The following is a 13411-nucleotide window of genomic DNA, read 5'->3' as shown; positions in this document are numbered from 1 at the left end:
GCTGTATCCAAACGGAGCGAGTCAGGCAGCACACCAATACCAACGCACTGTAGCAGGAACAAATGGCACCCTATTCCCTTCATACTGCACTACCTTTAACCAGGGCCAAGAGGGGCCCTATAGAGGAAGTAGGGAGGCATTTGGGAGACATACACAGTTCATGGTGGACAAAAATAAACATGAATTTGATACAACCCCCTTTTTAAAAAAAAAAACATATCGAGCCATTGATCAGCAAGAGATGGTTTACAGAAGAGCCCGAGTCATTTGATCAGCACAGTTCGTGAAGGACAAAAAAATAATTATATGAATTTGATCAAAAAAAACCTTTTAAAAAATAGAAAAATAATTACACATCGAGCCAAAGAATGACGTATCGTCAGTTGTGTTGTTTTTCGTGTCAAGTGGAAAGTGGAAAGTGGAAAGGGGAAAGTGGAATGGGGAAAGGGGAAAGGGGAAAGTGGAAAGTGGAAAGTGGAAAGGGGAATGGGGAAAGGGGAATGGGGAATGGGGAATGGGGAAAGGGGAAAGTGGAATGGGGAAAGGGGAAAGGGGAAAGTGGAAAGTGGAAAGTGGAAAGGGGAAAGTGGAAAGGGGAAAGGGGAAAGGGGAAAGTGGAAAGTGGAATGGGGAAAGTGGAAAGTGGAAAGTGGAAAGTGGAAAGTGGAAAGGAAAGGGAAAGTGGAAAGGGAAAGGGGAAAGGGGAAAGTGGAAAGGGGAAAGTGGAAAGTGGAAAGGGAAAGGAAAGTGGAAAGGGAAAGTGGAAAGGGGAAAGTGGAAAGTGGAAAGTGGAAAGTGGAAAGGGGAAAGGGAAAGGGAAAGGAAAGTGGAAAGTGGAAAGTGGAAAGTGGAAAGGGGAAAGGGGAAAGGGAATGGGGAAAGCCATTGAAAGGAAGCTGTGTTGAGGAAGCTACTCTGAAAACACAGTTTACCAAGCGACCAATTACTTCTCACTGGGACTGGTTCAGCTACACTAAAGAAACCTTTAAGAAGAAACAAAGTTTGCTTACCAAAAAAAAAGTTACTTAGAAAAAGAGGCTCTAACTATTTGATCCTCAAAGAGACTGTTCATAGAGGGGACTGAGTCATTATATCCACAAGAGACTGTTCATAGAAGGGACTGAGTCATTATATCCTCAAGAGACTGTTTATAGAAGGGACTGAGTCATTATATCCACATGAGACTGTTTATAGAAGGGACTGAGTCATTATATCCACAGGAGACTGTTTATAGAAGGGACTGAGTCATTATATCCACAAGAGACTGTTTATAGAAGGGACTGAGTCATTATATCCACAGGAGACTGTTTATAGAAGGGACTGAGTCATTATATCCACAAGAGACTGTTTATAGAAGGGACTGAGTCATTATATCCACAAGAGACTGTTTATAGAAGGGACTGAGTCATTATATCCACAAGAGAATGTTTATAGAAGGGACTGAGTCATTATATCCACAAGAGAATGTTTATAGAGGGGACTGAGTCATTATATCCACAAGAGACTGTTCATAGAAGGGACTGAGTCATTATATCCACAAGAGACTGTTTATAGAAGGGACTGAGTCATTATATCCACATGAGACTGTTTATAGAAGGGACTGAGTCATTATTTCCACAAGAGACTGTTTATAGAAGGGACTGAGTCATTATATCCACAGGAGACTGTTTATAGAAGGGACTGAGTCATTATATCCACAGGAGACTGTTTATAGAAGGGACTGAGTCATTATTTCCACATGAGACTGTTTATAGAAGGGACTGAGTCATTATTTCCACAAGAGACTGTTTATAGAGGGGACTGAGTCATTATATCCACAAGAGAATGTTTATAGAAGGGACTGAGTCATTATATCCACAAGAGAATGTTTATAGAAGGGACTGAGTCAATATATCCACAAGAGAATGTTTATAGAAGGGACTGAGTCAATATATCCACAAGAGACTGTTTATAGAAGGGACTGAGTCATTATATCCACAAGAGACTGTTTATAGAAGGGACTGAGTCATTATATCCACAAGAGAATGTTTATAGAAGGGACTGAGTCATTTGATCCTCAAGAGACTGTTTATAGAAGGGACTGAGTCATTATATCCACAAGAGACTGTTTATAGAAGGGACTGAGTCATTATATCCACAAGAGACTGTTTATAGAAGGGACTGAGTCATTATATCCACAAGAGACTGTTTATAGAAGGGACTGAGTCATTATATCCACATGAGACTGTTTATAGAAGGGACTGAGTCATTATATCCACAGGAGACTGTTTATAGAAGGGACTGAGTCATTATATCCACAAGAGACTGCTTATAGAAGGGACTGAGTCATTATATCCACAAGAGACTGTTTATAGAAGGGACTGAGTCATTATATCCACAAGAGACTGTTTATAGAAGGGACTGAGTCATTATATCCTCAAGAGACTGTTTATAGAAGGGACTGAGTCATTATATCCACAAGAGACTGTTTATAGAAGGGACTGAGTCATTATATCCACAAGAGACTGTTTATAGAAGGGACTGAGTCATTATATCCACATGAGACTGTTTATAGAAGGGACTGAGTCATTATATCCACAAGAGACTGTTTATAGAAGGGACTGAGTCATATCCACAAGAGACTGTTTATAGAAGGGACCAAGTCATTGTATCCACAAGAGACTGTTCATAGAGGGGACTGAGTCATTATATCCACAAGAGACTGTTTATAGAAGGGACTGAGTCATATCCACAAGAGCCTGTTTATAGAAGGGACTGAGTCATTATATCCACAAGAGACTGTTCATAGAGGGGACTGAGTCATTATATCCACAAGAGACTGTTTATAGAAGGGACTGAGTCATTATATCTGCAAGAGACTGTTCATAGAGGGGACTGAGTCATTATATCCACACGAGACTGTTTATAGAAGGGACTGAGTCATTATATCCTCAAGAGACTGTTTATAGAAGGGACTGAGTCATTATATCCACAGGAGACTGTTTATAGAAGGGACTGAGTCATTATATCCACAAGAGACTGTTTATAGAAGGGACTGAGTGATTTGATCCACAAGAGACTGTTTATAGAAGGGACTGAGTCAATATAGCCACAGGAGACTGTTTATAGAAGGGACTGAGTCATTATATCCACAAGAGACTGCTTATAGAAGGGACTGAGTCATTTGGATGCAGACTTTGTTGAGGTTGAGCTGGACTTTACAGGATCCAGTATATAGGCATGTTTGTGTGTGATTATATGCCAATAGTTTACTAATGTAACCTTCATAAAGGGCAAATCTGTGATATTTATTTATCTCCCCTTGGTTTATTCTACAGCCAAACACCACAGTGAACCACTGGAAAGACCGAGCTCGTCAGATAGTCCCATAGCGCAGGCTTCACTTCCCTCACAGATCGACACTGTACTGATGACGAACAACAGCTCATCTAACAGACTGGTGTGACTTTGTACTCTTTTGGATTTGTCCGTTTCCTCTGCAGGTCGGTGTGATTAACGAGGGGCTGAGTTTAGAGCGATGGTTGTGAGACAAGGTCGGACCCCGAACAAAAACCATAGGAAATCCCAGGTCATAGTGTCTATAATACTGTAAGGGGTTCTTCTACATAGACCATAGTAAATCCCAGGTCATAGTGTCTATAATACTGTAAGGGGTTCTTCTACATAGATCATAGTAAATCCCAGGTCATAGTGTCTATAATACTGTAAGGGGTTATTCTACATAGACCATAGTAAATCCCAGGTCATAGTGTCTATAATACTGTAAGGGGTTATTCTACATAGATCATAGTAAATCCCAGGTCATAGTGTCTATAATACTGTAAGGGGTTCTTCTACATAATAGACCATAGTAAATCCCAGGACATAGTGTCTATAATACTGTAAGGGGTTATTCTACTAGATCATAGTAAATCCCAGGTCATAGTGTCTATAATACTGTAAGGGGTTATTCTACATAGATCATAGTAAATCCCAGGTCATAGTGTCTATAATACTGTAAGGGGTTCTTCTACATAGACCATAGTAAATCCCAGGTCATAGTGTCTATAATACTGTAAAGGGTTCTTCTACATAGACCATAGTAAATCCCAGGTCATAGTGTCTATAATACTGTAAAGGGTTCTTCTACATAGATCATAGTAAATCCCAGGTCATAGTGTCTATAATACTGTAAAGGGTTCTTCTACATAGACTATAGTAAATCCCAGGTCATAGTGTCTATAATACTGTAAGGGGTTCTTCTACATAGACCATAGTAAATCCCAGGTCATAGTGTCTATAATACTGTAAGGGGTTCTTCTACATAGATCATAGTAAATCCCAGGTCATAGTGTCTATAATAAAGTCACATAGTTGCATAGTTCACAGCCTGGAGGTGTGTTGGGTCATTGACCTGTAGAAAAACAAATGATAGTTCCACTTAGACCAAACCAGATGGGATGGCGTTTCTGTGGTAGCCATGCTGGTTAAGTGTGCCTTGAATTCTAAATAAATCACAGACAGTGTCACCAGCAAAGCACTCCCACACCATAACACCTCCTCCTCCATGCTTCACAGTGGGAAATACACATGCAGAGATTTATTTTTTATTTTTATTTCACCTTTATTTAACCAGGTAGGCTAGTTGAGAACAAGTTCTCATTTGCAACTGCGACCTGGCCAAGATAAAGCATAGCAGTGTGAACAGACAACACAGAGTTACACATGGAGTAAACAATTTAGCAAGTCAATAACACAGTAGAAAAAAATGGGCAGTCTATATACAATGTGTGCAAAAGGCATGAGGAGGTAGGCGAATAATACAATTTTGCAGATTAACACTGGTGATAAATGATCAGATGGGCATGTACAGGTAGAGATATTGGTGTGCAAAAGAGCAGAAAAGTAAATAAATAAAAACAGTATAAAAACAGTATGGGAATGAGGTAGGTGAAAAGGGTGAGCTATTTACCAATAGACTATGTACAGCTGCAGCGATCGGTTAGCTGCTCGGATAGCTGATGTTTGAAGTTGGTGAGGGAGATAAAAGTCTCCAACTTCAGCGATTTTGTAATTCGTTCCAGTCACAGGCAGCAGAGTACTGGAACGAAAGGCGGCCAAATGAGGTGTTGGCTTTAGGGATGATCAGTGAGATACACCTGCTGGAGCGCGTGCTACGGATGGGTGTTGCCATCGTGACCAGTGAACTGAGATAAGGCGGAGCTTTACCTAGCATGGACTTGTAGATGACCTGGAGCCAGTGGGTCTGGCGACGAATATGTAGTGAGGGCCAGCCGACTAGAGCATACAAGTCGCAGTGGTGGGTGGTATAAGGTGCTTTAGTGACAAAACGGATGGCACTGTGATAGACTGCATCCAGTTTGCTGAGTAGAGTGTTGGAAGCCATTTTGTAGATGACATCGCCGAAGTCGAGGATCGGTAGGATAGTCAGTTTTACTAGGGTAAGCTTGGCAGCGTGAGTGAAGGAGGCTTTGTTGCGGAATAGAAAGCCATAGAGATCATCCATTCACCCACACTGCATTTCACAAAGATATGTCGGTTGGAACCAAAAATCTCCAATTTGGACTCCATACCAAAGGACAGATTTCCACCGGTCTAATGTCCATTGCTTGTGTTTGTTGGCTCAAGCAAGTCTCTTCTCCTTATTGGTGTTCTTTAGTAGTGGTTTCTTTGCAGAAATTCCACCATGATGGTCTGATTCAAATAAAATAAAATAAAATGTATTTATATAGCCCTTCGTACATCAGCTGAAATCTAAAAGTGCTCTACAGAAACCCAGCCTAAAACCCCAAACAGCAAGCAATGCAGGTGTAGAAGCACTGTGGCTAGGAAAAACTCCCTAGAAAGGCCAAAACCTAGGAAGAAACCTAGAGAGGAACCAGGCTATGTGGGGTGGCCAGTCCTCTTCTGGCTGTGCCGGGTGGAGATTATAACAGAACATGGCCAAGATGTTCAAATGTTCATAAATGACCAGCATGGTCGAATAATAATAAGGTAGAACAGTTGAACCTGGAGCAGCAGCATGGCCAGGTGGACCGGGGACAGCAAGGAGTCATCATGTCAGGTAGTCCTGGGGCATGGTCCTAGGGCCCAGGCCAGTTGAAACTGGAGCAGCAGCACAGTCAGGTGGACTGGGGACAGCAAGGAGTCATCATGTCAGGTAGTCCTGGGGCATGGTCCTAGGGCTCAGGCCAGTTGAAACTGGAGCAGCAGCACAGTCAGGTGGACTGGGGACAGCAAGGAGTCATCATGTCAGGTAGTCCTGCGGCACGGTCCTAGGGCCGAGAGTGTGCAAAGCTGTCATCAAGGCAAAAGGTGGCTATTTGAAGTATCGAAAATCTTAAATATATTTTGATTTTGTTAAACACTTTTTTGGTTACTCCATGATTCCATATGTATCCCCCCCCATAGTAGTGTCATTCTACAGTGTAGAACGTGTTAAAAATAAAGGCAACCTATTGAGTAGATGTTCTGAACCCGGTACATTCATTCTACAGTGTAGAACGTGTTAAAAACAAACCTATTGAATGAGTAGATGTTCTGAACCCGGTACATTCATTCTACAGTGTAGAACGTGTTAAAAACAAAGACAACCTAATGAGTAGATGTTCTGAACCCGGTACATTCATTCTACAGTGTAGAACGTGTTAAAAACAAAGACAACCTATTGAGTAGATGTTCTGAACCCGGTACATTCATTCTACAGTGTAGAACGTGTTAAAAACAAACCTACTGAATGAGTAGATGTTCTGAACCTGGTACATTCATTCTACAGTGTAGAACGTGTTAAAAACAAACCTACTGAATGAGTAGATGTTCTGAACCCGGTACATTCATTCTACAGAGTAGAACGTGTTAAAAACAAACCTACTGAATGAGTAGATGTTCTGAACCTGGTACATTCATTCTACAGTGTAGAACGTGTTAAAAACAAACCTACTGAATGAGTAGATGTTCTGAACCTGGTACATTCATTCTACAGTGTAGAACATGTTAAAAACAAACCTATTGAATGAGTAGATGTTCTGAACCCGGTACATTCATTCTACAGAGTAGAACGTGTTAAAAACAAAGACAACCTATTGAGTAGATGTTCTGAACCCGGTACATTCATTCTACAGTGTAGAACGTGTTAAAAATAAAGACAACCTAATGAGTAGATGTTCTGAACCCGGTACATTCATTCTACAGTGTAGAACGTGTTAAAAACAAACCTATTGAATGAGTAGATGTTCTGAACCTGGTACATTCATTCTACAGTGTAGAACGTGTTAAAAATAAAGACACCCTATTGAGTAGATGTTCTGAACCTGGTACATTCATTCTACAGTGTAGAACGTGTTAAAAACAAACCTATTGAATGAGTAGATGTTCTGAACCTGGTACATTCATTCTACAGTGTAGAACGTGTTAAAAACAAACCTATTGATTGAGTAGATGTTCTGAACCTGGTACATTCATTCTACAGTGTAGAACGTGTTAAAAACAAACCTATTGAATGAGTAGATGTTCTGAACCCGGTACATTCATTCTACAGAGTAGAACGTGTTAAAAACAAAGACAACCTATTGAATGAGTAGATGTTCTGAACCTGGTACATTCATTCTACAGTGTAGAACGTGTTAAAAACAAACCTATTGAATGAGTAGATGTCCTGAACCCGGTACATTCATTCTACAGAGTAGAACGTGTTAAAAACAAACCTATTGAATGAGTAGATGTTCTGAACCCGGTACATTCATTCTACAGAGTAGAACGTGTTAAAAACAAAGACAACCTAATGAATGAGTAGATGTTCTGAACCCGGTACATTCATTCTACAGTGTAGAACGTGTTAAAAACAAACCTATTGAATGAGTAGATGTTCTGAACCCGGTACATTCATTCTACAGTGTAGAACGTGTTAAAAACAAACCTATTGAATGAGTAGATGTTCTGAACCTGGTACATTCATTCTACAGAGTAGAACGTGTTAAAAACAAACCTATTGAATGAGTAGATGTTCTGAACCCGGTACATTCATTCTACAGTGTAGAACGTGTTAAAAACAAACCTAATGAATGAGTAGATGTTCTGAACCTGGTACATTCATTCTACAGAGTAGAACGTGTTAAAAACAAACCTATTGAATGAGTAGATGTTCTGAACCTGGTACATTCATTCTACAGTGTAGAACGTGTTAAAAACAAACCTAATGAATGAGTAGATGTTCTGAACCTGGTACATTCATTCTACAGAGTAGAACGTGTTAAAAATAAAGACACCCTATTGAATGAGTAGATGTTCTGAACCTGGTACATTCATTCTACAGAGTAGAACGTGTTAAAAACAAAGACACCCTATTGAATGAGTAGATGTTCTGAACCTGGTACATTCATTCTACAGTGTAGAACGTGTTAAAAACAAACCTATTGAATGAGTAGATGTTCTGAACCCGGTACATTCATTCTACAGAGTAGAATGTGTTAAAAACAAACCTATTGAATGAGTAGATGTTCTGAACCCGGTACATTCATTCTACAGTGTAGAACGTGTTAAAAACAAACCTAATGAATGAGTAGATGTTCTGAACCTGGTACATTCATTCTACAGAGTAGAACGTGTTAAAAACAAAGACAACCTATTGAATGAGTAGATGTTCTGAACCTGGTACATTCATTCTACAGTGTAGAACGTGTTAAAAACAAACCTATTGAATGAGTAGATGTTCTGAACCCGGTACATTCATTCTACAGTGTAGAACGTGTTAAAAACAAACCTATTGAATGAGTAGATGTCCTGAACCCGGTACATTCATTCTACAGAGTAGAACGTGTTAAAAACAAACCTATTGAATGAGTAGATGTTCTGAACCCGGTACATTCATTCTACAGAGTAGAACGTGTTAAAAACAAACCTATTGAATGAGTAGATGTTCTGAACCCGGTACATTCATTCTACAGAGTAGAACGTGTTAAAAACAAACCTATTGAATGAGTAGATGTTCTGAACCCGGTACATTCATTCTACAGTGTAGAACGTGTTAAAAACAAACCTATTGAATGAGTAGATGTTCTGAACCTGGTACATTCATTCTACAGAGTAGAACGTGTTAAAAACAAACCTATTGAATGAGTAGATGTTCTGAACCCGGTACATTCATTCTACAGTGTAGAACGTGTTAAAAACAAACCTAATGAATGAGTAGATGTTCTGAACCTGGTACATTCATTCTACAGAGTAGAACGTGTTAAAAACAAACCTATTGAATGAGTAGATGTTCTGAACCTGGTACATTCATTCTACAGAGTAGAACGTGTTAAAAATAAAGACACCCTATTGAATGAGTAGATGTTCTGAACCCGGTACATTCATTCGACAGAGTAGAACGTGTTAAAAACAAACCTATTGAATGAGTAGATGTTCTGAACCCGGTACATTCATTCTACAGTGTAGAACGTGTTAAAAATAAAGACACCCTATTGAGTAGATGTTCTGAACCCGGTACATTAATTCTACAGTGTAGAACGTGTTAAAAACAAACCTATTGAATGAGTAGATGTTCTGAACCCGGTACATTCATTCTACAGTGTAGAACGTGTTAAAAACAAACCTATTGAATGAGTAGATGTTCTGAACCCGGTACATTCATTCTACAGTGTAGAACGTGTTAAAAACAAACCTATTGAATGAGTAGATGTTCTGAACCCGGTACATTCATTCTACAGTGTAGAACGTGTTAAAAATAAAGACAACCTATTGAATGAGTAGATGTTCTGAACCCGGTACATTCATTCTACAGAGTAGAACGTGTTAAAAATAAAGACAACCTATTGAATGAGTAGATGTTCTGAACCCGGTACATTCATTCTACAGTGTAGAACGTGTTAAAAAAAAACCTATTGAATGAGTAGATGTTCTGAACCCGGTACATTCATTCTACAGTGTAGAACGTGTTAAAAACAAAGACAACCTATTGAATGAGTAGATGTTCTGAACCTGGTACATTCATTCTACAGTGTAGAACGTGTTAAACACAAACCTAATGAATGAGTAGATGTTCTGAACCCGGTACATTCATTCTACAGTGTAGAACGTGTTAAAAACAAACCTAATGAATGAGTAGATGTTCTGAACCCGGTACATTCATTCTACAGTGTAGAACGTGTTAAAAACAAACCTAATGAATGAGTAGATGTTCTGAACCCGGTACATTCATTCTACAGTGTAGAACGTGTTAAAAACAAAGACAACCTATTGAATGAGTAGATGTTCTGAACCCGGTACATTCATTCTACAGTGTAGAACGTGTTAAAAACAAACCTATTGAATGAGTAGATGTTCTGAACCCGGTACATTCATTCTACAGTGTAGAACGTGTTAAAAACAAACCTAATGAATGAGTAGATGTTCTGAACCCGGTACATTCATTCTACAGTGTAGAACGTGTTAAAAACAAACCTATTGAATGAGTAGATGTTCTGAACCCGGTACATTCATTCTACAGTGTAGAACGTGTTAAAAACAAACCTATTGAATGAGTAGATGTTCTGAACCCGGTACATTCATTCTACAGTGTAGAACGTGTTAAAAACAAACCTATTGAATGAGTAGATGTTCTGAACCTGGTACATTCATTCTACAGAGTAGAACGTGTTAAAAACAAACCTATTGAATGAGTAGATGTTCTGAACCCGGTACATTCATTCTACAGTGTAGAACATGTTAAAAACAAACCTATTGAATGAGTAGATGTTCTGAACCCGGTACATTCATTCTACAGTGTAGAACGTGTTAAAAACAAACCTATTGAATGAGTAGATGTTCTGAACCCGGTACATTCATTCTACAGAGTAGAACGTGTTAAAAACAAACCTATTGAATGAGTAGATGTTCTGAACCCGGTACATTCATTCTACAGAGTAGAACGTGTTAAAAACAAACCTACTGAATGAGTAGATGTTCTGAACCCGGTACATTCATTCTACAGTGTAGAACGTGTTAAAAACAAACCTATTGAATGAGTAGATGTTCTGAACCCGGTACATTCATTCTACAGTGTAGAACGTGTTAAAAACAAAGACAACCTATTGAATGAGTAGATGTTCTGAACCCGGTACATTCATTCTACAGAGTAGAACGTGTTAAAAACAAACCTACTGAATGAGTAGATGTTCTGAACCCGGTACATTCATTCTACAGTGTAGAACGTGTTAAAAACAAAGACAACCTATTGAATGAGTAGATGTTCTGAACCTGGTACATTCATTCTACAGTGTAGAACGTGTTAAAAACAAAGACAACCTATTGAGTAGATGTTCTGAACCCGGTACATTCATTCTACAGAGTAGAACGTGTTAAAAACAAACCTATTGAATGAGTAGATGTTCTGAACCCGGTACATTCATTCTACAGAGTAGAACGTGTTAAAAACAAACCTATTGAATGAGTAGATGTTCTGAACCCGGTACATTCATTCTACAGTGTAGAACGTGTTAAAAACAAACCTATTGAATGAGTAGATGTTCTGAACCCGGTACATTCATTCTACAGTGTAGAACGTGTTAAAAACAAAGACACCCTATTGAGTAGATGTTCTGAACCCGGTACATTCATTCTACAGAGTAGAACGTGTTAAAAATAAAGACACCCTATTGAATGAGTAGATGTTCTGAACCCGGTACATTCATTCGACAGAGTAGAACGTGTTAAAAACAAACCTATTGAATGAGTAGATGTTCTGAACCTGGTACATTCATTCTACAGTGTAGAACGTGTTAAAAACAAACCTATTGAATGAGTAGATGTTCTGAACCCGGTACATTCATTCTACAGTGTAGAACGTGTTAAAAACAAACCTATTGAATGAGTAGATGTTCTGAACCCGGTACATTCATTCTACAGTGTAGAACGTGTTAAAAACAAAGACAACCTAATGAGTAGATGTTCTGAACCCGGTACATTCATTCTACAGTGTAGAACGTGTTAAAAACAAAGACACCCTATTGAGTAGATGTTCTGAACCCGGTACATTCATTCTACAGTGTAGAACGTGTTAAAAACAAAGACAACCTAATGAGTAGATGTTCTGAACCCGGTACATTCATTCTACAGTGTAGAACGTGTTAAAAACAAAGACAACCTAATGAGTAGATGTTCTGAACCCGGTACATTCATTCTACAGTGTAGAACGTGTTAAAAACAAAGACACCTAATGAGTAGATGTTCTGAACCCGGTACATTCATTCTACAGAGTAGAACGTGTTAAAAACAAAGACAACCTATTGAGTAGATGTTCTGAACCCGGTACATTCATTCTACAGAGTAGAACGTGTTAAAAACAAAGACAACCTATTGAGTAGATGTTCTGAACCCGGTACATTCATTTTAACAGGTTTTAGTTGTGGTGGACCGTATTAGTTGTAGTCGTTGACATTTGTCAATAAAACTCATGAATCCAACTGTATTATGTCAAGTTTGTTACAGTTTTCTTCCGGTGAAAGAGAGGAGGACCAAAATGCAGCGTGGTGTAGAACAGTGTAGATCACACTGTATAGATCTTTATACATCTTTAATAAAAGATGAAAAATACGAACAATATAAAAAAAAAACAAGAAACATGGAAAAACCGAAACAGCCCTATCTGGTGCAACCAACACAGAGACAGGAACCCACCAAACACTCAAAGAATATGGCTGCCTAAATATGGTTCCCAATCGGCAGGGTTGCCTAGTGGTTAGAGTGTTGGACTAGTAACCGGAAGGTTGCAAGTTCAAACCCCCGAGCCGACAAGGTACAAATCTGTCGTTCTGCCCCTGAACAAGGCAGTTAACCCACTGGTCCTAGGCCGTCATTGAAAATAAGAATTTGTTCTTAACTGACTTGCCTAGTTAAATAAAGGTAAAATAAAAAAATAAAAAATCAGAGACAACGATAAACACCTGCCTCCGATTGAGAACCACTCTAGGCAACCATAGACTTACCTAGACTACTATACTAAACACAACCCCATCGATCTACAAAACCCCTAGACAAGACAAACACATAATTCACCCATGTCACAGCCTGGCCTGACCAAAATAATAAAGAAAACACAAAATACTAAGGCCAGGGCGTGACAAAGTTATTCTATATTCTCCTCATAGCCCCTTGGTTGTCCTGAATAGAAGGTGGTAAAACACTCCATTGTGAGGATAAAAATAAGGGCTGGACATGTAGGGACATCTAAGGACTGATGATTCCTGGGGTCCTCAGGTAGGGTTAAAGTCAAAAAAGGCCAAAACCACAGAGCTTGTTTTGCATAACACGAGAATGACAAGGACATGCAAATAAGCAGCTGAGGGTGGAGTCAGTGTGTGTGTGTGTGTCTGTGGTGTGTGTGTGTGTGTGTGTGTGTGTGTGTGTGTGAGCATGTGTGTGGTGAGTGTGTGTG

Source organism: Oncorhynchus keta, unplaced genomic scaffold (assembly GCF_023373465.1).
Source record: "Oncorhynchus keta strain PuntledgeMale-10-30-2019 unplaced genomic scaffold, Oket_V2 Un_scaffold_13281_pilon_pilon, whole genome shotgun sequence".
Classification (NCBI taxonomy): Eukaryota; Metazoa; Chordata; class Actinopteri; order Salmoniformes; family Salmonidae; genus Oncorhynchus; species Oncorhynchus keta.
This window is presented reverse-complemented; position numbering follows the sequence as displayed.